The sequence below is a fragment of the Lactuca virosa genome, chromosome 3 (assembly GCF_052849685.1).
Source record: "Lactuca virosa cultivar CGN04683 chromosome 3, Lactuca_virosa_CGN04683_v6, whole genome shotgun sequence".
NCBI classification, from domain to species: domain Eukaryota; kingdom Viridiplantae; phylum Streptophyta; class Magnoliopsida; order Asterales; family Asteraceae; genus Lactuca; species Lactuca virosa.
Window position 1 is genome coordinate 111,142,096 of NC_136428.1, and position 23,937 is coordinate 111,166,032.

At 39.6% G+C, this 23,937-nt stretch overlaps 1 pseudogene; it reads right to left on the reverse strand.

Moving 5' to 3' along the window:
- Nucleotides 1-21,857: 21,857 nt before the first annotated feature.
- On the reverse strand, nt 21,858-22,872 carry LOC145162531 (protein DMP9 pseudogene; annotated as a pseudogene).
- Nucleotides 22,873-23,937: the final 1,065 nt, after the last annotated feature.

Here is a 23,937-nt window from a genome sequence, read left to right on the forward strand (position 1 = left end):
AACTAAGATTGGGAATTTATAATGTATAGTTACTTTATAATTCATTATACTTTTAACAAGTATTTAAAGTCGTATCCTACCCGTTCGGCTAACGACCCTCCACCGATCAAGGAAGCAGTGGGTGAGAGTGGACACCCATTAAGTCACCATTTTATAGGCAACAACCTTATACCCCCCTTATAGACCGGCTTCGTGAATGAGGCCTACTAACGGTAAGAATGACATATTCTTATACATATCTATATAATAAAATTATAATAATAGTATAAGTGTTGATTTTTAAACTTTTTAAAAATCTAAGGTTTAATTTGGAATTAAAGTATTAAAGTATAAGACTTTTCAAATTCCAAAACTTGAGGGCAAGATTTGAAACTATTCCAAGTCTCTTCAATTTGTAACTTATGAGTTTTAATGGTTCATAAAATGAAGACTCTTCATTTTATGAAACCTCTTTAGTTCTTTAATCACAATTAAAAGAAGTGACTCTTGGTTATCCATAACTTGAGGACAAGTTATGAACACCATCATAGCCATTAAGATCATGAATTAAACACACATGGTGGTTACACATAATTCCTATGATCTTCTAAAAACTCATAAGAACACAAATTCATGTCAAGCAATTTCAAGAAATCATATAACTATATACAATACTTGAAAATTGATAAAAGTCATGTAAAATGGGTTAACATAATCATTATCATTTTGAAAAACAGATTTTACAAGTCCAAAACAGATTGGGATAATGATCTTAATCCATTTCCAGCAACAAAACTCGAAAAAACTGCCCAGCACGCTTCTACTCGCCGAGTGCATTATTCTACTCGGCGAGTAGAATGAATTTGTTCATGGACTCGGCGAGTCCTCCCCATGGACTCGGCGAGTCCAGTCGTCAGAATGCAGAATTTTCGATTTTTAAGCAGTTTTGCATCAAGTATACAGAAAACAATCCTAGGCTCTGATACCACTGATGGGTTTTGAGCATTCTAACACTTCCTAAGTGTACATGTAACCCTAATAACCTTGAATCTATGTTTTCTCTATATACATGCAAATTTCTTTTTCAAGGTTATTTCCTAACTAGCATGGCATGGGGATTACATAAAACATAAAACTAGTAGAAATACATACCTTGTTGTTGCTTGGATTCCTTCAAGACTTTGTGAGCCTAGCACCCCAAATGTTGTGCCTCAAATGCTTCACACAACACCACAAGACTTGGAATAACTTGAGAGAATACTTCTAGCACTCAAAATTGGTTATGTCCTCTCTAGTAACACTATGTCCACTAGGTCTACTTTTTGCTAGCCATAGGGTTCCTTTTATAGTGTTGTCACAATTAGGGTTTACACATGAATGCCATTAATTGTCATGACTCTTGATTTCCCATGACCCATGGATTTGTAACTCCCATGGACCATCCATGGAGCTCCATTTGGTTACATCCATAACCCATAAACCATGGATCATTAATCCACCATAAAAGAATTGATGATTGTCATAATCAACCCTATACATTTAATTAGTCTCACTTTGATCACCAAATTAATCCTAGATTAATACTTGATCAATACTAATTAAATAATACTATTATTAATATATTAGAACTTATAATATATTAATAATCATAAGTGCCTTATTCTCTCATTTAGTCTATCCAAGTATTGCAATGCCATGCAACCCAAATGGACCATGCCGGGTCGGGTCAAGTACATACCAAATAAAGTTATGGACTTAGACACTATATCCAACACTCATACCATCCCGAAAGGTAACCGGTTGGCGAGTGTGCATCGATTACCGGAAGTTAAACGATGCCACTCGTAAAGACCATTTTCCCCTTCCTTTTATTGATCAAATGCTTGAACGATTATCTGGCCATAGTTACTATTGTTTCTTAGACGGATTCTCGGGTTATTTTCAAATACCCATAGACCCAATTGACCAAGAAAATACTACTTTCACTTGCCCAAGTGGGACTTTTGCCTATCGTCGCATGCCTTTTGGGTTATGCAATGCGTCTGCGACCTTTCAGAGATGCATGACGACAATATTCCATGACATGGTAGAGAAGTTTATGGAAGTATTTATGGATGACTTTTCTGTCTTTGGCTCCTCATTTCATGATTGTCTCACTAACCTTGAGATGATGCTTGCTAGGTGTGAAAAGACCAATCTAGTCTTAAATTGGGAAAATGTCACTTTATGGTTAAAGAGGGCATAGTCTTAGGTCATAAAGTATCCAAGGCAGGAATTGAGGTGGATCGGGCAAAAATTGATACCATTGCTAAATTACCCCCACCAACTAATGTGAAGGGCATTAGGAGTTTTTAAGGACACGCGGGTTTTTACCGCCGTTTCATCAAAGATTTTTCAAAAATTACTAAACCTCTAACTCAATTACTTTTAAAAGATGCACCTTTTAATTTTTCTAAAGAGTGTTTAACTGCATTTGAATTTTTAAAAGAAAAGTTAACTAATTGTAACGCCTGCAGATCCGGACTAGTCAATTTAGAGACGATAAGCGTCGAAAATGAATTTCTGATGGAAGACTATTCAGAAGGAGTAATCTTAACTAAGTTGTAGTAGTCGTGACAAGCATTCCGAATATATAAAGAATGCCGAAATCTGAGTTATAACGAAGAAGTTATGACATGTCGAAGTTTCGCGACAGAACCGGCACGACACAGCGCGACGTAAATAGTAAATTTACGATACAGCGATATTTGGCCTTAGCGATCTAAACAAAAGTCGTAGAATACGTTAAACCGAGAGCGTGCATAAAAAGAACGTCTAAATCTGACTTCGTATGAGGAAGTTATGATTTTTCTAAGTTTTAGCTTAGTAGTATGCAGCCTGAAGTTCGATTATGAGATCGAGCGATTTCTAGCCGAAACAACCTAAACGAGAATCGAAGATCTCGTCGATAGTAGTCCAACGGTGAAAAGACAGACGGAAACGGACGTCCGATGAAGAAGTTATGAATTTCTAACGGAGTTTTCCTGTCCCGACCTACTAAAAATAATATAATAAAAATAAAGTCAAAATTAGCCGACGGAGTCTAAACGAGAGTTATAGAGCATAATCTCACCTTCGCGTGAATATAAAGAACGTCGAAAACGGAGCTCGTATGCGAAAGATATGAATTTCTGAAGTTCGAGGCACGCACACCGAGGGGGGAACGCCCCGCGTTCAGAGCCCAGAGCCAGTCTTGTCGCTTGTCAAGTCTGAAGTTCGTAAGCCATGACGCACGGCAGAACGCGTTGCGTTCGGAGGCCAGAACCCTCCTATAAATAGGATGCGAGTCCAGCCGAATTGGTTGCTCATTTCTTTCCTTTCACTCCCTTATTCTTTCTTTTACTTGGCAAGTTATACCCCCGAAGCCCCGATATCATCCCGAGACCCGAAGCAAGTCCCGAAGCCCCGAAGATCCCGAGAAATAGAGTTGTCGAGCCGAAACTCTGCCCGCGAGAAACCCGGTTTTTGTAAAGATCTCCCGGTTTCACCGAAGAATACTGCTTTTAGAGCCGTAGTGCTATCCGATAATCGTCTTATCGAGTGAGTGTGTAGTTACTTTCTTCTACCGCATAGATATGAAGTATTTGCTATGAAATACGTGCTATGTGTTTATACGTTGTTTGTTTACTTGAGATGGTTGTTGAATAAATGTTTATACAGGTTTTTAAATGATTTAAACTATATATGTAATTTATATCTACAAATATGTTGGGTAGAACATGGGTAGATGAAATAGTTGGTGTGTGATGAAAGATGAGTTTAAGGTTGAGATGAAAGATGATATAGATCATGAGATGAGGGTGACAGGTGAAAAATGAGCGAAACCTTTACCCAAACGATGGCCCCCGTCATTCAGCAGAGTAGGGATGACAACCACAGACTATTCTAGACAGTCCTATGGAACACTAGCAGGCTTGCAACTTGTAGGTGTTGTGGACTTGATGTTCACCGGTGTACTCTAAAAACCCATTGATATGTATTGCTAGAGGAGTCTCGGAACCAATACTATCAATAAACGAGATAACCCCGGCGACTATGGAGTTAGCGCTTGGTAACTACGAATATAGTGTATGTTGAGAAAAAAAAACCCTGGCAACTATGGATTTAGTGTATGTTGAGAAAACCTTGGTAACTATGGATTTAGTGCCTGTTGAGAAACCCTGTCAACGATGGATTTCATGCCGATTCCTTAGGATAATCCTTAGTAATAAATGAACGAGGAATAGCTTATTCTTAGGGTAAATCTCTAAGAAATAAAAGAAGATAATGGGGATGGGTAATTGGGTTGATTGTTTGATGATTAAATATAATAATTATATTATTGTGGGTTGAAAACCCTATATGCTCACCAGACTCCCAAGCCTGACCCACTCAGTTTCTTTATATCACAAGTATCAATACGAAGACATATTTCACTGAGAGATTAAAGGAGATGTAAATCATTATTGTAAATGAATGTAAGTTCTATTTATGCTTATGTGTCTGTATTGACCATGACATCCCAAATGTTTTAAAACGAATAAAATGCATTTCTTTGGAAATGCTTTGATAAAGTACTTATCATGTTTTCTGGGAACAAATTACGCAACACTTTTAATAAAAGAAGTACTCTGATTTTAAAACAAAGCATAAACAAATCGGTCTTTCTGGCCGTGAAATTGGAGATGTCACACTAATCCCCGATTATTGTCGCCCCGAATTGGAACCTGTCCTTTGAAATAATGTGTGATGCGAGCGACTTTGCTTTAGGAGCCGTGCTTGGCCAAAGGGTTGATAAGAACTTTCGACCCATCTATTATGCCAGCAAGACATTAAATCCCGCCCAAGAAAATTACACCACAACCGAAAAGGAATTATTAGTTATGGTGTATGCTTTTGACAAATTCCGCCATTATCTTATTTTATCTAAAACTACTGTTTTCACTGACCACTCTGCTATTAAGTACTTGTTTGCCAAGCAGGATGCAAAGCCAAGATTGATCTGATGGGTACTCTTACTACAAGAATTTGACATCGAGATCAAGGATAAAAAGGGAATGGAGAATGTAGCTGCTGACAATCTTTCTAGGTTAGAAAATCCAGAAAGGGAAGAGATAGATAATATGGGTATTGAAGATAGCTTCCCGGAAGAATACTTGATGTTGGTCGTGGATGAAGAACCATGGTATGCATACATTGCAAATTACTTGGATGGCGACTACCTTCGAAAAGGCCTTACTCATCAACAAAAGAAGAAGCTCTTCTCAAAAATTAAATATTATTTCTGTGACGAGCCATATCTTTTTAGGAGTTGTGCAGATGGGATCATCAGAAGATGCGTGTTTGGCAAGGAAAGTCGGGACATATTAGAGCATTGTCACAATGGACCTGCAGGAGGACATCATGGGGTGCAATATACTGCTAAAAAAGTATTTGATGCGGGGTTCTATTGGTCTACTATCTTCAGAGATGTTGCTACCTACATAAGGGAATGTGATGCTTGCCAAAGAACGGGTAATATATCGGCAAGGAATGAAATTCCCCAAATGAATATTCAAGTTTGTGAAATCTTTGATGTGTGGGGTGTAGATTTCATGGAACCAGTTCCTTCATCCAAAGGCAACAAATACATACTAGTGGTGGTGGATTATGTGTCAAAGTGGGCAGAAGTGCAAGCATTACCAACCAATGATGCAAGGGTTGTGGTCAAATTTTTAAAGAAATTATTCTCAAGATTTGGGGTACCTAAGGCATTAATTAGTGATAGGGGAACCCACTTTGCTAATGATCAACTAGCAAGAGTGTTGCAAAAATATGGGGTACGCCATAGATTTTCAACACCTTACCATCCACAATCGAATGGGCAAACCAAAATTACGAATAGGTCACTTAAACGAATATTGGAGAAATCGGTGGGGAATAATAGAAAAGATTGGGCGGACAAATTGGATGATGCGCTTTGGGCATTTAGGACCGCATTCAAGACATCCATTGGAACCATACCCTATAGGCTAGTATATGGTAAGAATTGTCATTTACTCGTGGAACTTGAACACAAAGCTTATTGGGCTTTGAAGACATGTAATTTTGAGCCAAATGAGTTGCGTACAAATCGACTTTTGCAAATGAATGCGTTGGAAGAATTGAGGAATGAGTCTTATACTAACTCATTAATTTATAAGGACAAGACCAAAAGATGGCATGATGCAAGGTTGAAGGGTAATAAGGAGTTTGAGGAAGGGCAAAAAGTTCTATTGTACAATTCAAGACTAAAGCTCTTTCCGGGAAAATTACGCACTCGTTGGATCGGGCCTTTTACAATAAAACATGTCTATCCTTATGGAGTAATTGAGCTATGGGGCAAAGACGGGTCAAGCTTTAAGGTTAATGGGCATCGGGTAAAGAGATATGAAGAAGGAATGCCAAGGGACGAAAGACTTGAGGAACGACTAGATTTGGAGGAAGTCGTTGAAACGTAGAGTGAGAAGGAGTCCAGCTAACGACTCCTAAAAAAGAAGCGCTTTCGGGAGGCAACCTGATATCTAGATTTTGCTTTCTTTTATTTTTCGTTTTGCTTGATTTAATTTTATTTTGATATGTTCAGTTAAAGATAATTTTTTTTATTTTCTTGTTTTATTTTGAACTTATGGTAGCTAGGATTATGTAGGATGTTTTTGTTTTCTATCACTTGTATTTGCTTTGATCTTTTCAGGTTGAGGCTTAGGATTGCATGTGGGGTATAGAGTCAAGGCTAACCAAGCAAGAAGTCGAGTCTAGGCAAGAGAGAAAACGAAGTTTTGAGTCAAGTTATGAGTATGATTGATAGAAGAGTTATAGAGTATTTATTTACTGAAGAAAAATGAGGGAAAGTATTAGTTTATATTACCCACATACATCAGAAACGGACCTGGGCAGAATACAAATTTTTTCCACACAGCGGTCTACTCGCCGAGTGCATCTTATGGACTCGACGAGTCCATGTGAAATTTCGCGATTTTTCTACTAGTCACGCTACAACTCGGCGAGTTAGCATATCTACTCAACGAGTCACTCGTTAATTCTACTTTCAAGCCAATGATTTGATGACATTTGATACGGGCATTGGTTCTATTCTTTGGAGATCATTTTCCGAGCATTTCCAAGAGTTTTTTTTCCTTATAATTGGAGCTGTACCACACGAGATTTTAACACCCAAGACATGGATGAGCTGTTCACATGTCTAAAGTCAATTGAAGATGGAGCTTAAAGACGAAATATCAACTTCGCACTACTATCCTAGGGGAGTTTGTTCCAATTCTCTCTTTATTTTATTGTTCTTTATCATGCATAATATGCAATGGGGATTGGGGACATTGCATAAATTAAGTGTGGGGTAGGGGGTTGGCTACATTAGTTGAAATTTTAGTTAAATTTCGAAAATCTTGAAAATTTTAGTTAATTTTGAAAATTTTGCATTAAAATTGCTAAGAGCTAATTTAGAAAATTTTGGTAAAAGCAATTAGGAATCATGCTAAGTATTGTGTTTGATGATTTTATGAAGAAGCCAAATGTTTAGTTGAGCCTATATACGTTATAATGCATTTGTGGCCTCCCTTATTCTAGTGAAATCATGGGACAAAAACACAACCTCGCTTAGTTTGAGGGACGCAACATGTTTAGCATCGTGTACTTGAAATGTATCCAGGAAGACTAGTACCTTTAACCAATAAAGGTTAAAGTTGAGCGCCCATGCTTAAGCATGTAGATTTTGAGTGAAAAAAAAGGTGAGTTACATGTGAAAAAAAAGAGAATTACAAGAAAAGTTGTAAGAATTTTGGAGCAATCAAAGTGAAGATCAAAAGATCAAAGTTCTGAAGAAATTCAAAAAGTTGAAGATACCAAAAATCAAACAACAAGGTGGTGAATTCAAAGAAATCAAAGATCAAATATCAAAGAAGTGAAGAATTCCAAATAAGCTCTATAGTGGTATCAAAAAGTTGTAATTTTCTAGATTATGTATGCTTGCGTTGCTTGATCAAAAATACCTTGAGGTTAGGAAATTTTATGCGGATGGATTCGTAGGGATGCATAAAATGAGCGTTGTTCAAAAGAAGTGGGCGAGTGTTTATTAGGATTGTGAGTATTTAGAATTAGGGGGGGTCCTTAGGAAAAATTTTAGACACAAATGCATGCGTTACGGTATTAGCATAATGGTTGGGTTTGATTGGAATTATTTTATGTGATGCTAGTATGTTAAAATTCAGTTTTGCTTGGGGGCAAGCAAAAGTCAAGTGTGAGATATTTTGATATGTGCATAATTAGTCATATATTTTGTGTTAAATCTTAATACTTTTTGGCTATTTTATTGCAAATTATGAACAAAAGGTACTTAAATATGTTTAAAATGTATTTGTAGCCTAAAAGATGAGCTCGGAAGCAAAAGGAAGCAGAAAAAGCGATAGGAAGCTCGGGAATTGAAGAAAGAAGAAAGAAAGAAAAAAACCCTAAAGAACTCGGCGAGTTGCGTGCCTACTCACCGAGTAGGTTCGAAGATTCGCGAACAAATAAGATTCCTTGACGCATACGGATTTTAAGTGGGGGACTCGCCGAGTCGGTCTATTGACTGACGAGTAGCCCCTGTTTTCAGAAACTATATAAAGGCTTTAATTCACGAATTTGGGACTTCTCTCTGGAACCCTTGAAGGTTAATTTGCGATTCAAGTTGTTGCTGGAGCTCTGAACTTGAAGATCGAGTCTAAGCATTCGATTTTGGGGAGATCAAGTCAATTCAAGTGTACTCTTTACTTAATCTTTTGTTTAAACTATGTTTGCATCAATTGATTTCGTTTTTGAGTTGTTTTATGCTTTAATTATGAGCTAAAAACTCATAACTTATGTTTAGGATAGATGACTTTATGAATATGGTTTGATTTTATTATTGGATTAATTTAAATTGGTAATTTTGTTTTGTTAAGCTTGTTAAAGAACCTTATGTGTTAATTACAACTATTTTCTGTTAATTAACCAACATATTAAGTTGCATGAACATCTCTTAATTGCTAATCTCATATGATTTGTGTGAAAACATTGTTTATGTCTAGAAATAGCGAACGTGAAACTAGGGTTAGTTAGAAAATATGTAAATTAATGTGTGAGCTTGTGTGACGAACCATCAACAAGAGGTTAATTGAATTAGCAATTTGATTAGCTACTACAAGTCTTACTTAACCCGAATCAATAAACTAGGAAATCTATTAGTTTAATCACTTGGCCACTGTTTAAATTAATCTGTTTTCTAAGGATTAGTAATAGCGAACGTGAACCTAATCACACTAATCGGTAGCCAATGTCAATTAATCCATTGCACTTGTCATAAAATCAACCATAGGAATAAATGATTCAAAACCTAAACAGAAGTCTTTTCCATTATTGAATTTAGTTGATTTTCGTTTGCTTAGTTGTTAGTTGCTTAGTTGAGTATTAGTTAAGTACTTAAGTTTCTAGTCTTGCAAAACTAGAGAAACCCCTTTCTTTTATTGCTTGTTTTTAGATAATATTAGTAATTAGCTTAATTGTCGTTCCCTGTGTTCGATACCCTGCTTGCTAAAATATAACACCAATCGACAGATACGCTGCCTTTTGTGTGTCTAATTTATAATAAAAAGTAGGATTAAAACCAGTGCATTCCACACACATCAGTTATGGTGTATTTTCAGTATGGTGATGCTACGCACTAGACCAGTTGGCAGCTTAGGTGTCGGTGAGGGATCAGGCTCGGGCTCTAGAGACGGGCAGCTCGACGAGCAGATGAGAGAGTTCATTTCATCTGAGGTCACACGCATTATAAAGGACCAGACTCATGTGATCTTTGGTATGGTCAGGGAAGGTATCGTGGAGATTCTTGATGAGAGGATGGGTGCATTCCGCACCGAGATGGCAGCCATGATGGGGGAGTGCACGATGACATTCCGTGAGTTCAGAGCTTGTGGAGCTCCAAACTATCATGGGGCTAAGGACCCCATTGCTAGCAGTCGGTGGTTGGAAGATGTCGCCAACGCTTTTCGTACTAGCCAGTGTCCCGAAGGGGACAATGTCCGATTCACCTCTTGTCTTCTGAAGGACAGAGCACGTGATTGGTGGGAGGAGGTTGGACATGCTATTGGAGATGATGCCGCTATTGATGCGATGACATGGAGTGACTTCTCGGTCAGGTTCAGGGTCGAGTTTGCACCAGTGATTGAGGTGCAGCAGTTAGCACGGGAGTTCCAAGACCTCCAGCAGACTACGGAGACGAGACGATGGCGGAGATCACCGCTAAGTTCAGGGAGAGGTCCCTTCTTGTTCCGCAGTATATGGCGGATGAAGATATGAAGAAGGCTCGGTACCACGAGATGCTAAGGAGCGACATTAGACAGTTTGTAAGTCAGTCTAGCTACAAGACGCTAGAGGATATGATCGCTCGAGCCAGGGAAAGGGATATCGACTTAGAGGCAGAGAGGAAGAGGAAGCCAGATGGGGTTCAGATATCCTCGAGATCGGGCAAGAGGCCCAAGGTATCGGATACTAGATTGAGGGGTCATCAGGACCGTAGCCGTTGTGGCAAGTGCGGCAGGACACACAAGGGTGCGTGTAAGAGTGGCAGTGGTGGTGATTCTGGCTGTTTCAAGTGTGGTCGTATCGGTCATTATAGTAGGGATTGTACTGCTACCACTACCCATGGATCAGACTTAATCTGCTTTCATTGCAGTCAGCGGGGCCACAAGAACGCTCAATTTCCTAGTTTGTATGCAGTGGGACAGGTGATGGCACCTGCCCCTGCGACGTTGAGGATCACTGACGGCCGTCAGGGCCGGGCAGAGGCGCCTGTGGCGAGGAGCAGGGATTTCCAGTTGACTACAAAGGAGGCACGAGTCGCTTCCCGATGTTCCAGGTGTGTATCTTTTGCTTTCCTATCAATTTTTATTTATGATTTTATTGTTATGGTCTTGCATTTATATGAGTAATTGTATCTTGGAGTTATACTTCCTGCTTATGTTTGGGTTATATGCAAACTGCATATCATGAGTCTTAGAGTAGTAGTGTAAGGTCGTTTCCTTATATAGTAGGCTCTCAGGATGCGGTAGCTGTAGCAAGTGTGATTGGAACTCGGGAGGTGTTCCGTTAGTTTTAAAGAGTTGTACTACTTTAGTGTTGGTTAGTTTGGGAACACTAACAGTGGTAAGCATTGGTCTTTAGTAGGGATGAGTTATAAAACCGGAAAACCGGACCGGAACCGGAACCGGTATAACCGGAAAATACTTAAACGGTCCGGGTATTGGGTTTCAAAATTACTCTTATCCGGGTTCCGGGTATTTCGGGTATGGGTCCAACGGGTCCGGTTAATCCGGGTTTTTGAACCTTTTTTGTTTAAAAAACCGGAACCGGGTTTAATGGAAGGTAATTTTTTTTTCTACGAGTATGAAATCGAAGGTATTTCGGGTATGGGTCCACTCGTTGGAACTCAACTTACGACTTATTGAAGATCGCCGTGGATTTAGAAAAAGCTTTCTACGAGTATGAAATGGAAGGTAATTTTTTTTTCTGCATTCTTGCTGAATTTTTAGCCTTATTTAAACTGTCATATCTGCTTCATTCGGAGTCCGTTTGGGCTGATTTTTTTTTAAAATTGTAGTTCACTGTTTGGCAATAGTTATAGACTTTGGAAACACCTAATTTGCATGTGTATTGAGTCACTTACAGCCCTCCAAAAATGATATATCAAAGCTGTTTTGAATCTGTTAACAACATTATTTTAGAATTTTTCGTTAACTTTAAACTGTCATATCTACTTCGTTATGAGTCCGTTTGGGCTGATTTTTTTTTTTTAATTGTAGTTCACTGTTTGGCAATAGTTATAGACTTTGGAAACACCTAATTTGCATGTGTATTGAGTCAGTTACAGCCCTCCAAAAATGATATATCAAAGCTGTTTTGAATCTGTTAACAGCATTATTTTAGAATTTTTCGTTAACTTTAAACTGTCATATCTACTTCGTTATGAGTCCGTTTGGGCTGATTTTTTTTTAAAATTGTAGTTCACTGTTTGGCAATAGTTATAGACTTTGGAAACACCTTATTTGCATATGTACGGAGTCATTTACAGCCCCCCAAAAATGATATATTAATATTATTTTTTTTGTAACATTTTTTTGATAGATCGTTCCTTTGCACGAGATGCGGTAACCCCCGTGAGTGAAGATTTTGTAACTTGTCGAGCAATGGTCTCCTTTCTTGAGAAGTTCAAGGTCAAAACAGAATTGGTGTCGTACAGTACCTTCTCCAAAATGAAAGTTGCTAATATATTATTATGTCGTACAGTACCTTCTCCAAAATGTAATTTTTTTAAACCAACTTTGTTATATCTAGTTACTTTTTAAAAAAAAATCAATGTCGTCAATAACCTAATAACCTAAATGTAATTTTTTGTTTGTTAATTTTTTTATAACGGTTGAAAGATTATGCGATTGAGGTAATTACAAAAAAAAATCCGGGTTTTCCGGTTCTAAACCCATTTGACCCGGTTCTACCTTACCCACTTTCCTATTTCCGGGTTTTTCGGTTCTAGACCCACTTTACCCGGAACCGAAACCGGAACCGAACCGGAACCGGTTCCTATAAACCGATCCGGTTTCCGGTTCTAAAAAATATCGTTAAACGGTTTCGGGTTTTCCGGGTCCGGGTCCATCCGGTCCAGGTTTGGACCCACTTTCATCCCTAGTCTTTAGTTGATTGATCATTGAATGGGAAGAAGGATTGGGAATCCTTCCAGTCTTGTGTTCTGTAAGATGCTAGTTGAATCAAAGTGGGGGAGAATCGTTCAGGTATCCACGAACAGAAGTAGAGGCGACACTCGGATGAGTTCGCATTCCCGCTGGGGAGGATGACGACCCAAGTGGTTGTTTGGGTCGAGGAGTGTATGAGTTGGGAGTTTGGGAAATTTCCCAACGTTGGGTTCGCGTCTTCTTAGTGTTTGATAGCTGGTGATGGGGAATCAGGTTGCGGAATTCCCGTCAGGACGCGAGTTCAGTCAGGATGCTAGACCGCGTGAGTGCTCGACTTTGGGCGTGTTCAGATTAGTAATCAGCAGTAAGACCATGGTCAGTGGTTGAGTTAGCGTGGGAAGTGTTGTAAGACTGCGGGATAGTCGTAGCATTCACCGGCAGCCAGATAGCACGGAAAGTATAGTACGACTGCGGGACAGCCGTAGCATTCTTCATGTGGTCAGATAGTGTGGGAAAGTGTTGTTAGATTGCGGAATGATTCGTAGCATTCACAGATTCATTCAGATAAGTTAGGCCAGGGTGGGCCAGTTCGTAGGATAGTGGAAAGGCCACAGCAGAATCGGAATCAGGAAAGGATAGGTAGTGGGAATTTGAGGTGGAGTTAGGCCTGTGTAGCCCTAGATAGGTGGGACCTGTGGCCAAGGCCGCTCTATGATACATTTTGGGTGGGAACCGTGGGCAAGGCCCGTGCGCTTATAGTAGTGCAGGTGGGACATGGCAGTGACCGTTGGGTCAAGGAATGGGGTCGGGGATCCCAGGAATTATAAAGCCAAGAATGGCTATGTGGATAAAGCAGTTTCGATAGCCGAATTTTTCTTCGGAAGTCGCGGGGAGCGACTAAGAGGGTGTTCATTGGTTCAGCAACTGGGTGGGAATCCGGTATTCCAGATAGTTGACAGATAATTTGGGACCTGGGAGGTCCCGGTTCCTTTGTAATAGAGATAAGAGGCAGCAGGATGTTTGGGCAGAAGTAGTGATTATGAGGATTCTTGTGTGTGGGGTAGCTTGTGGATCGAGAGAGCGAAGACACTTAGAGTTGGATTTTATAATATCAGAGTAATTGATTTGAACCTGATGCGCAGCTCTCGTCTGATTCTAACCGTTGCAGGGGTGAATCTTCTACTCGAAGGATTATCTGAGCCTTCTGTCAAGTATGATTGTCCTGCAGATAGTTATATGTGGGCAGTTTGTCAGGGAGACAGACCAGCATGGATTCAGACTCTGGAAAGGCAGAAGTGATTTGCTGAAGCTGAAGTTCGCTTTCTTCAGGATGGAAGTTCGGTTGGTTTCCGGTTGTCTTGAGAAGATGGTCTTACGCATAGAATCATCGGTGGCATTCCTCCGATCATTATAGGAATATGGGTGTTAGTAAGGAAAGATTTCGAGGACGAAATCTAATTTAAGTGGGGGAGAGTTGTAACACCCTGTTCCAAATCGCTTTCCCAGTTCGGGACTATGGCATGAGGATAGGTTATCATAAGGCTTAAATCCCTTCGAAAAGAGAGATCTAGACCCATTTAGGTATGGATAATGTAGTTGAGATGATCCGGGAGCTGGGTTGTGTCATGGAGCCAAAGGGTATATCGGTAAAGTGGCAGTTCAAGATCCTTATGGGTTAGGTTTTATTCGGAAGGCTTTAAGGCTTGGGCGTGTTGTTAGGAGCGTAGGGTTTCTCGCCACCTTTTCGTGGATATAAGGTTCGTCGGGAACGGACCTCGGATGAGGAAGATATGACACTTTGAATTTATTGGCAATATTGGTCCCTAATGGAGAAAAGTGGCAATAATATACCATGCATGCAAGGTGGCAAGCGCTAAAGTACACCCAGCGTAATCTGGAGTACGCCCAGCGTAGAAGAAGTAAATGGACGCGGGTGTTGGAGGTGTACGCCCAACGTACGTTCAGAGTCCCTAAACCCTAATTTTTAGGGTTAAGCACTATATAAGGAACATTATGACTCAAAACCCTAGCCTCCTTACCAGCCTCTCATCCTCAGAAACCCTAGATAGCCTCTCAGTCTTCATCCTTGTGTGTTTTTGACTTTGTGAAGTTCTTGGTGGTGTTTAGAAGCTTGGAAGAAGGATGAAGAAGAACTTGAGTAGCTTGAGCTCAAGGATCCGAGTTAGCATCACCATTTGGCACTCATTTGAGGTAAAAAGCTTCAAACTTGCCTCATGAATGCTTAGATCCATGTTAATGGAGTTTTAGACCTCTTTAGATCCCAAGAATGGATTTTTATGGTTCAACTTCGTATCTAGGCTTAGGGTTGCCACCCTTAGTGCTATATGAGTCCCAATAACAGTAAAGTTTCGATCTTTAAGGTCCTTTTATGGTCATGCATGAGTTCTAGCCATTTCCATGGAAGTTAGTTGTCATATTTCAAGTTTGGGCCCATTTGGTGGGTTGCAAGCCACCAAGTAATCGACTTTATGGATTAAGACGTTGAAGACGACTTGGATCTGTGATTATAGCCTTTGGAATAGAGCATTAAGTGCTTAATGGGAAAAGTGGCGTAACAGAGCAGTACGCTGGGTGTATATGCATGTACGCGCAGCGTACAAGCCATACAGCTGTACGCTTAGCGTACAAAGGAGTACGCCCCGCCTACTAAACAAATGTGGGCTTTGCGTGTTTTGGTCCTCGGTTTGGGCCATACATTGGACTTCGTTTCTTTACGCCTTAGTGGGCCATCAGAAGTAAGGTATTTTGAGCTAAGGATAAGTTTGGGCTTTAGGGTAAGGCCCATTAGAGAGGTTGGGCCCAATTTAGCAAATTGGGCCATTAGTGGGCCACTAGTGGGCTTGGGAAGTCAACCTAGTATTGGGCCTTTCATATTATGGTTTTAGGCCTTAGGTCGAGGCCCATGTGAAGGGATTGGGCCCAATTGGAAATTGGGCCATCTATTGGGCCTTGTGGAAGTGTTTATCTTTTGGGCCAAGGTTTGGGTAGAGTTCAATTTGGGACAAGAGTATGTGAGGGGTAGAATGGTCTTTTACCCCAGTGAGGACTTATGGTTAAGTTATGAGAATCTCGAACTTATCTAATTTGTATGATGATCAGTAACTCGGGGAGTCGAGAGATCAGCAGTTCGAGGATCTGCCAGCTAGCAGCCAGAGGTTTATCCGTGGGATTCTGTAGTCAGCTTGTGAGGTGAGTTTTCTCCTATAGGAACGGGTCGAAGGCACCAATATCGGCCCGTTTATGTATGTTAGTATGTTCCGGACTAAGGTCTGATGACGGGCGGTGCCCGAGGAATGTTTGTATGCTTGATGTCTTTGTGATTCTTGCATGTGCTTGTTTTATATGTTACCGGACTTTGGTCCGATGTCGGGGAAAGCCCGAGGAATGTTTGTATGATTCCGAATTCCGGTCCGATGTCGGGCGGGGCCCGAGGAATATGTAATGTCTGGTTCCTGGTACGCATTTAATTACAATTTATTCACTTTTGTAGAGTTACTCGACGAGTTGGGAGCCCCAAACTCGTCGAGTAGAAACCAGAATGGACGTGGGATTTTAAGTCACCTACTCGACGAGTTGAGAGCCTCGACTCGACGAGTTGAGAGCCTCGACTCGACGAGTAGGGCTGTCAGGATGAAACCCTAATTTCAGGGTTTTGCACCCTATTTAAGCATCTTAATCCCATTATGCCAACCTCATTTCTAGCCTCCAAGTCCCAAACCATAGTTTCAGAAACCCTAAGGCATTTGTGAGCTTGTGAGCCATTTTTGAGTGATCTTTGTGTGTTCTTGAAGCTTGAGGAAGAAGAAGAAGAAGAAGGTAGAGGATTCAAGGAGAAGATAGTAGATCCAGAGAGTTCCTTCCATCCTCATCATTTGATGGTAATCAAGTCTCTAACTTGCCTAATAGCTTCTTAGATCTCCTTATTTTCACTTTAGTGGGTTTTTGGTCCGAGAAGCTTGATCCTTGGGATATGGACGTCCCAAGTGAGGATACCTTCAGATCTGGAATCATTAAGGGTTGTTATGGCATAAAGGTGCAAACTTTATGCCATTGGAGCCCCCATGCAAGCTCTAAGATGTCGTCTTGGCCTTTTAAGCCCCAAAAGGCCATGCATGGAGGAAAAGGCAGAAGCTTTACGTGTTCAAATGATGTCTAAGGCCTAGATCTCTGTTTATATGATTTAGTTTGGACTATGGATGACTTGTGGACCAAGATCTAAGTTCTAGAGAGTAGGGTTGGAGCCAAACCCGTAAATGAGGGTATTAACGGGTAAAGTTGGAAACTTTACCCTTAAAGGGACATTTTCAGTGTGTATGAGCAACAAGAAGCTTCGATCTGAAGTGTAGGAGCTTAATCCGTTAAGATGGCCCAAACACACAGAGGAACTCGTCAAGTTTATAGAGAAATTCGACGAGTTGTGGCGAGTTGTCCCAATGCTGAATATGGTAGAACTCGACGAGTCTAAGGATGACTTGACGAGTTGACTCGCTTAATCGCGATTATGACTAGCCAGGGAACTTGGCGAGTCAGGGGGATGACTCGACGAGTTGGATCGCGATTTCAGGGTTCTGATTTATAGTACTCGGCGAGTTGAGTCAACCCTGAACGTTGACTTTGACCAGGGGTAAAATGGTCATTTTACCCTAAGAAGGATTATCAGTTTTTGACTAAGTGTTATTGTGATAATGATATTCGGGGAGTCGTTGGAGCAGCCGTCATAGATTCCTCACACGAGATTTCACAGTTAGCTTACGAGGTGAGTTTCCTTCAGTAGGAACGAGTCGAAGGCACCAATGTCGGCCCGTGTAGAGTATGTATGATGGTTAGTAGCTAAGTGTGGGCAGGGCTCGTATCTTAGACTTGTTTATGATTAGTAGCTAAGTGTGGGTTGGGCCCATATCTTAGTATTATTTGAGTATGTTTATGAATTGGTAGATTATGGTATACTTGTTGTCTGCGTAATACTTGTATGTATGTTTAGATAGCGGGTTGTGGGCGGGGGCCCGTATCCTCCAGATAGAGGAGCGTGGGCGAAGCCCGTACCTCCTAGCCAGATGAGTGTGGGCGAGACCCGTATCTCATAGATAGTTGAGTGTGGGCGAGGCCCGTATCTCATAGTTGGCCGAGTGTGGTCGGGGGCCCATATCTCCATGAGTGTGGGCGATACCCGTATCACATAGCTCCATGTTATATGTTATGTGTATGGTATGTGGTAGTTTGGGGAGACTCACTAAGCTTCGTGCTTACAGTTTTCAGTTTTGGTTTCAGGTACTTCTGGTAGCAAAGGGAAGAGCTCGGGATGACTGCATTGCACACACCACAGCGTTTTAGCATGGGAGGATTTACTCTGATGTTTTGATATACGATTTGGATACAGTGTTTTGACATGATGTTTTGAGATAATACCACTTATGTTTTTATGTGATGATTGGATTACTATGATTTTATAATGATTTAAAACGAAATTTTTAGACTATATTTTTGGGGTGTTTCAGAATGTTTATATGTATGCTTCCGAACTACGGTTCGATGTCGGGTGGTACCCGATGAAGGAATGCATGCCTAGTTATACTTGTTGTCTTTGTGATACTTGTATGTGCCTGGTAGGGAGGTGAGTGTGGGCGGGGTCCCGTATCTCATCACTAGCCGAGAGTGGACGGGGTTCCATATCTCATCATTAGTAGAGTAGGGAAGGGGCCCATGATAGGCGAGGCCTTAGGACTAGAATATATAGTACTATGTATGATTATTTATGTACTAGCATGATTATATGTTGTTGTTTGTATGTGTATAGCGGGCGGGGCCCAGAGACAGGCGGGGCCTGATAGAAACAGATTTGTATACCGAGCGGGGCTCGATGCCAGGCGGGGCCTGATGTCGGACACTGTCCGATGCCGGGCGGGGCCCAGTTTATGTGATTATGTGTATGGTATGTGGTAGTTTGGGGAGACTCACTAAGCTTCGTGCTTACAATTTTCGGTTTTTGTTTCAGGTACTTCCGATAGCAAGGGGAAGAGCTCGGGATGACTGCAGTGCACACACCATGATTTTAGCCTGGGATGTTTTTACTCTGATATGTTTTGACAGATGTTTATGATATTTTGAGAAACAATAACTTATGACTTTCATGTGATGTTTGATAGCTATGGTTTAATTAATAATTAAAAATGAAATTTTTGGACCGTATTTTTGGGATGTTTCACTTTGTTATCATTGTGATCAGGTGGGCCATATGAAGGCCCAATGTCCCTTTCTTGCTGCTAGGCCGGTGCAGGCTCCAACGCCGGCTACTTTGAGGATCACAGATGGTAGTTAGGGTAGGGTGGAGCCCCCGAGTGTTCGAGGTCGCCCTTTTCAGCTCACTGCCGAGGAGGCCAGAGTAGCTCCAGATGTTATGACTGGTATGTATATGTTCATTATTCTGTGGATTATGTTTTATGTTATGATTATATTTATATGCCTTTGATAGGTACGTTCCTAGTGAAATCTTTGTCTGCTCTTGTGTTGTTAGACTTGGGTGCAAGTCGTTCTTTTGTATCTCGATCTTTCAGTATGGAGTTTGATAGGCCTATTGGGGAGTTAGAGTGTCTGTTGCGAGTTTCTATCGCCAACGAACATGGGGTTTCTGCATCTTTGATATATAAGGGTTGTGTGCTAGAGATCTTCAGGGTGCCTTATCTGATTGATCTGATCCTTATTCCCATGGGGGTTGTGTGCGTGATAGTGGGTATGGATTGGCTGAGCTGATTTGGTGTCATGATTGATTGTGAGGGCCAGCGAGTAGTAGTTCGAACCCAAGTGGGGGAGAACTGGTTATTTATGGAGAGGGCACCAGGATCGGTTCAGGGTTTTGTTCGGCAGCCAGGGCTCGTCAGTATATTCAGCACAGGTGTGCAGGTTATTTGGCTTATGTGGTTGATAATCGAGTTGGGGATCAGATTTCAGTTTCAGAGGTTCCAGTGGTCAGGGAGTTTGCTGATGTATTTCCGGAGGATTTACCCGGTGTGCCTCCCAAGTGGCAGGTCGAGGTCAGGATTGACCTTGTGTCAGGTGCGGCCCCGATCGCCAAGGCACTGTACCGCTTGGCACCGTCTGAGATGCAGGAGTTGTCATCTCAGTTGTAGGAGCTGCTAGGCAAGCAGTTCATCAGACCGAGCAGTTCTCCATTGGGAGCGCCGATATTGTTCGTCAAAAAGAATGATGGTTCACACCGGATGTGCATTGATTATCGGGAGTTGAACAAGTTAACGGTGAAGAACCGTTATCCCCTTCCGCATATTGATGACCTCTTTGATCAGTTGCAGGGTGCATCTTGGTTCTCCAAGATAGATCTGAGGTATTGGTATCATCAGGTGAGAGTGAGAGGGGAGGACGTGGAGAAGATCGCGTTCCGGACTCGTTATGGGCATTACGAATTCGTGGTGATGTCATTTGCGCTCACCAATGCGCCTACTGTGTTTATGGATTTGATGAATCGGATCTGCAGGCCAAAATGTATCTTCTCATGCATTTCTTCTATTGAGCTCACTTATCTAATCTCATATAAGTTACTTAAACTTATCTTGACCATTTTAATGAAATCACAACTTCATAAACTTTCTAAATGACCATTTTGCTCTTTTGGTCAATATTTGACTAAAAGTCAAATCTCTCCAAATTTTAGGTTCTTACAAACGGTATATTAGTCTTTTCAGTTTTTCGAGGGATCAAACACGCAAAAAAAAAAAAAAAAAAAAAACAACGTTCAAAAGGACCACCAATCCAATGTTTTAATGGTTTGGACATTTTTCCTGAAATAATACATATCACAATGACCATTTTTGCTCTATTGTCTAGATTATTATGATTAAATTATGTATTTGGTTATATATGTGATTTATAGGTTTTATAAGGATACATATGTAATTTGAAGTTTAACAATGATATATGCATAATTATGAAAGTTTTCAAAGATATAGACGAAATTTTCCCTTAATAGTAATTTAAATTCATAATCAAATAAAGAGAATTGCGAAAATTGTAGAAATCGAATTAAAAGTATATAATAGTCCTTTCAAATAAATTAGGGACCAAATCCACAAAACATATTTTAGACTAGTGATGCAAGTTGGAAACTTTTTTGGATCGTATTTAGAGTTTTTTGCATACCATAAGGACCAAAAATAGTAGTTTGCTCAATTTATTGTATAATGGAATTTCCTTTTTAATGATTTTTTTATTTGATTTTAGAGTTTTCCACATATACTCTTGTGTTATTATCTCTTTATTATATATCATTGGTATTTGGCACAATTTTCCAACAGTATTCACATGAAAAAAGATGGGATTATAGTTGTTTCCAGAATCCGAACTTTATACAACACCAACCACAACTCATTAAACACATATTCAATCATAATCACAATTTTATTATTTCTATTGAACCATTAAATAATCATTCAACTCTACTCCATGTCATAACTCACACTCTATTTGATCCCAGTCATGATCTTATTCAACTCTTATACTACTTGTATTGTGGATGCTCTAAGAGCCATCAACGGATGCAATATTTGACTATTGGAGACACGATTACATCTTATGCTTTCTCATAACTAGACATCATAGGCACTCAGTAGATGGCGTTGAGTATCTAATACATAATATTTGACATTTTCATAAAAGAATAGTCTCATGAAAAAACGATCGTGTCTCTGCATGAACTTAAACAAATCTATGTTTACTTTAAATATTGTTTCTTTTCTTTATTTTGTAGCGTAACACGGATTATAAACTTTAGTTTCCAAGTTAAACCCTTTTCTCTGTTTGCAAAATTTTGGGCTTGTGTGAAAGCCGAATTAAAATTCTTGATGTCAAGAATGTGGAGGAATATTTCCCAAAAGAAGTGAGATTTTACGTTGGGGCTTGTTATATAATGTAACACCAAGAATGTACAAAACACCCTTATCCTATTGTGATTCCTACCATCATTAGATTTCTTACATTCCAATTACTCATGGAAAAGACATAAGTGTGTGAAGGAATGACAAATTCCTGTGGAATTCAAATTCCATCGACTTTATACTATCTTTCGTTTGTTAAATAGAAATATGATACAGAACCCAATTTACTACGCACATTAATCGTCATCAAACTACACACATTTTCGATAAATCATGAAAAACAAGCAAGAAAACTAATTAAGCAGACAAACATCCAATCCCATATCGGGTGTTTGGAAACACCAAAAATAAACCACTACACACAACCCCAACCATCAACGGAAAACTCTGCATAACTTCATCCATTTCTTTCGTATGCCTTGGAAACAAACAGTTCGTAACCCTATGATCCGAGAAAGCAATCGCTACAAACACCATTGATGACATCATCGCATGAACAAAATCAGTGAACCCAAGTTTATACCTTTCGTCGTCAGGCACTTCCACACCTATGTCCGATTTAAACACTTTCAACCCCCATGGACTCACAAATCCATAGTAAATCTTCCCATCGGGCCCACGAAAACTGTCTGTAAAGTGAAAGAAGAAACACGACATAGTGCAGATTCCGAGGAGGACGTTGATCATCAAGGTGGTCACGGTGGTGCATTCGCCTTTCCCGTAGACGGAGGGTAGCAGCATCTCGAATGTGAGAAGGGTTCCTGTCGGGAGGAAATTTACGAGCATTGAAGTCTTCGAGAGTGTTTTCTGGACCCCGTTTGCCATTGCCCTCCGTCTCCGGCCACCGGTGGTTGTAGTGAAGTCTGGCGGTGGCATGGGTGGTGGTGACGGTGGTTGGTGGTCGAAGTTGGCTGACGAGGAGATGGTGTAGATTTTGATGCCATTGTCGTCGGATTGCTCCATTTTTTGGTTTAATCGGGAGATGGTCTGAAATTTTGGATTTGGTGCATGGTTTTTATGGTGATTATTGCAGTTAATGTAAATTCAAATTTTGGAAAGGCAGTTGATGGGCGGTTTAAATTTTAAACCGTCGCCGCCGGCGGTGTAGTTTGTAGATTTAAAGTTCAACGACTACTGTGTCCTGATTTTATGTAATTGCAACGATTAGTCCTTTCACTTTTGAACGTTATTACTGTTTCCCCCTTTAGGAAAGTATGGGAAATCTAAGGAAATCTTTTGTGATCTATCAAGAAGATATCACAACTATCGTTGATAGTAACTTAATAAGGGTCAATATTCTAATTTTCTTTTAATATATTATATTTTTGGATATATATATATATATATATATATATATATATATATATATATATATATATATATTTCCAGAAAACCCCTAATAGTTTAACTTTATTGTTTTGACTTTTTCGTAAAAAAAAAAATCTAATTTTGTTTTTAGGAAAAATGTGGTCCTAACTTTTTCATTTTTGCTCATAATCTCATGTTCTTGTTGTTGCGTTCCTATGGTGTTATTGTTGTAGAAGGATATTCAATTGTATCTATCTTAGTTAATTTAGAAAGTAAAAATTATGCATATTCAAACTTCCATGAAACTATATAACAAAGAGAAATCAAATATTTTTTTATTTTTTTTCTCCTATCATCTTTCTATATTTAATATTGTGACACTTATTATATTTAATAAAATTAATAAATTTTTATTACACTTGTCATCGTTTAAAATTAGTAGGAGGATGGATAGGAAAAATAAGTAAAAAGATATTTAATTTCTCTATAACAAATAGTTATGGTTCTGCTAATTTCGAGATTGAAGGTTCTAAGTCTACCAATTTTGATTAGATCGTATCACAAATGTTTCTGTGTCTATTAATTTGGAGACCAAAGGTTCTGCGTTTGCTAATTTGCAGACCGAAGATTCTATGTTTACTAACTAAAAGTTTTGTGTATGTTAGATTTGAAAATAAATAACAATAAAATGTTTAACAAATTTGTTGAGTACATTACTATAGATATGGCTATTAATGGTGAAAAATTTGAATCTCAAATAAGTTTATAATGGATGAAATTTTGATCTAGTAAGCTTATAATGGTTAACATTAATTCTTGATTTTTTTTTTTTTTTTTTTTTTTTTTTTTTTTGGTAATTTACTGACCATATTTTTGCAAATGAGTTGATGTCAATTTCGTTTTTCCCACCAGGTAAAATCATGTTGTTTGTTTTTCCAAAAACAAATCTATATATTTTTCAGATTTTAAACTTGATATTATCATTTAGG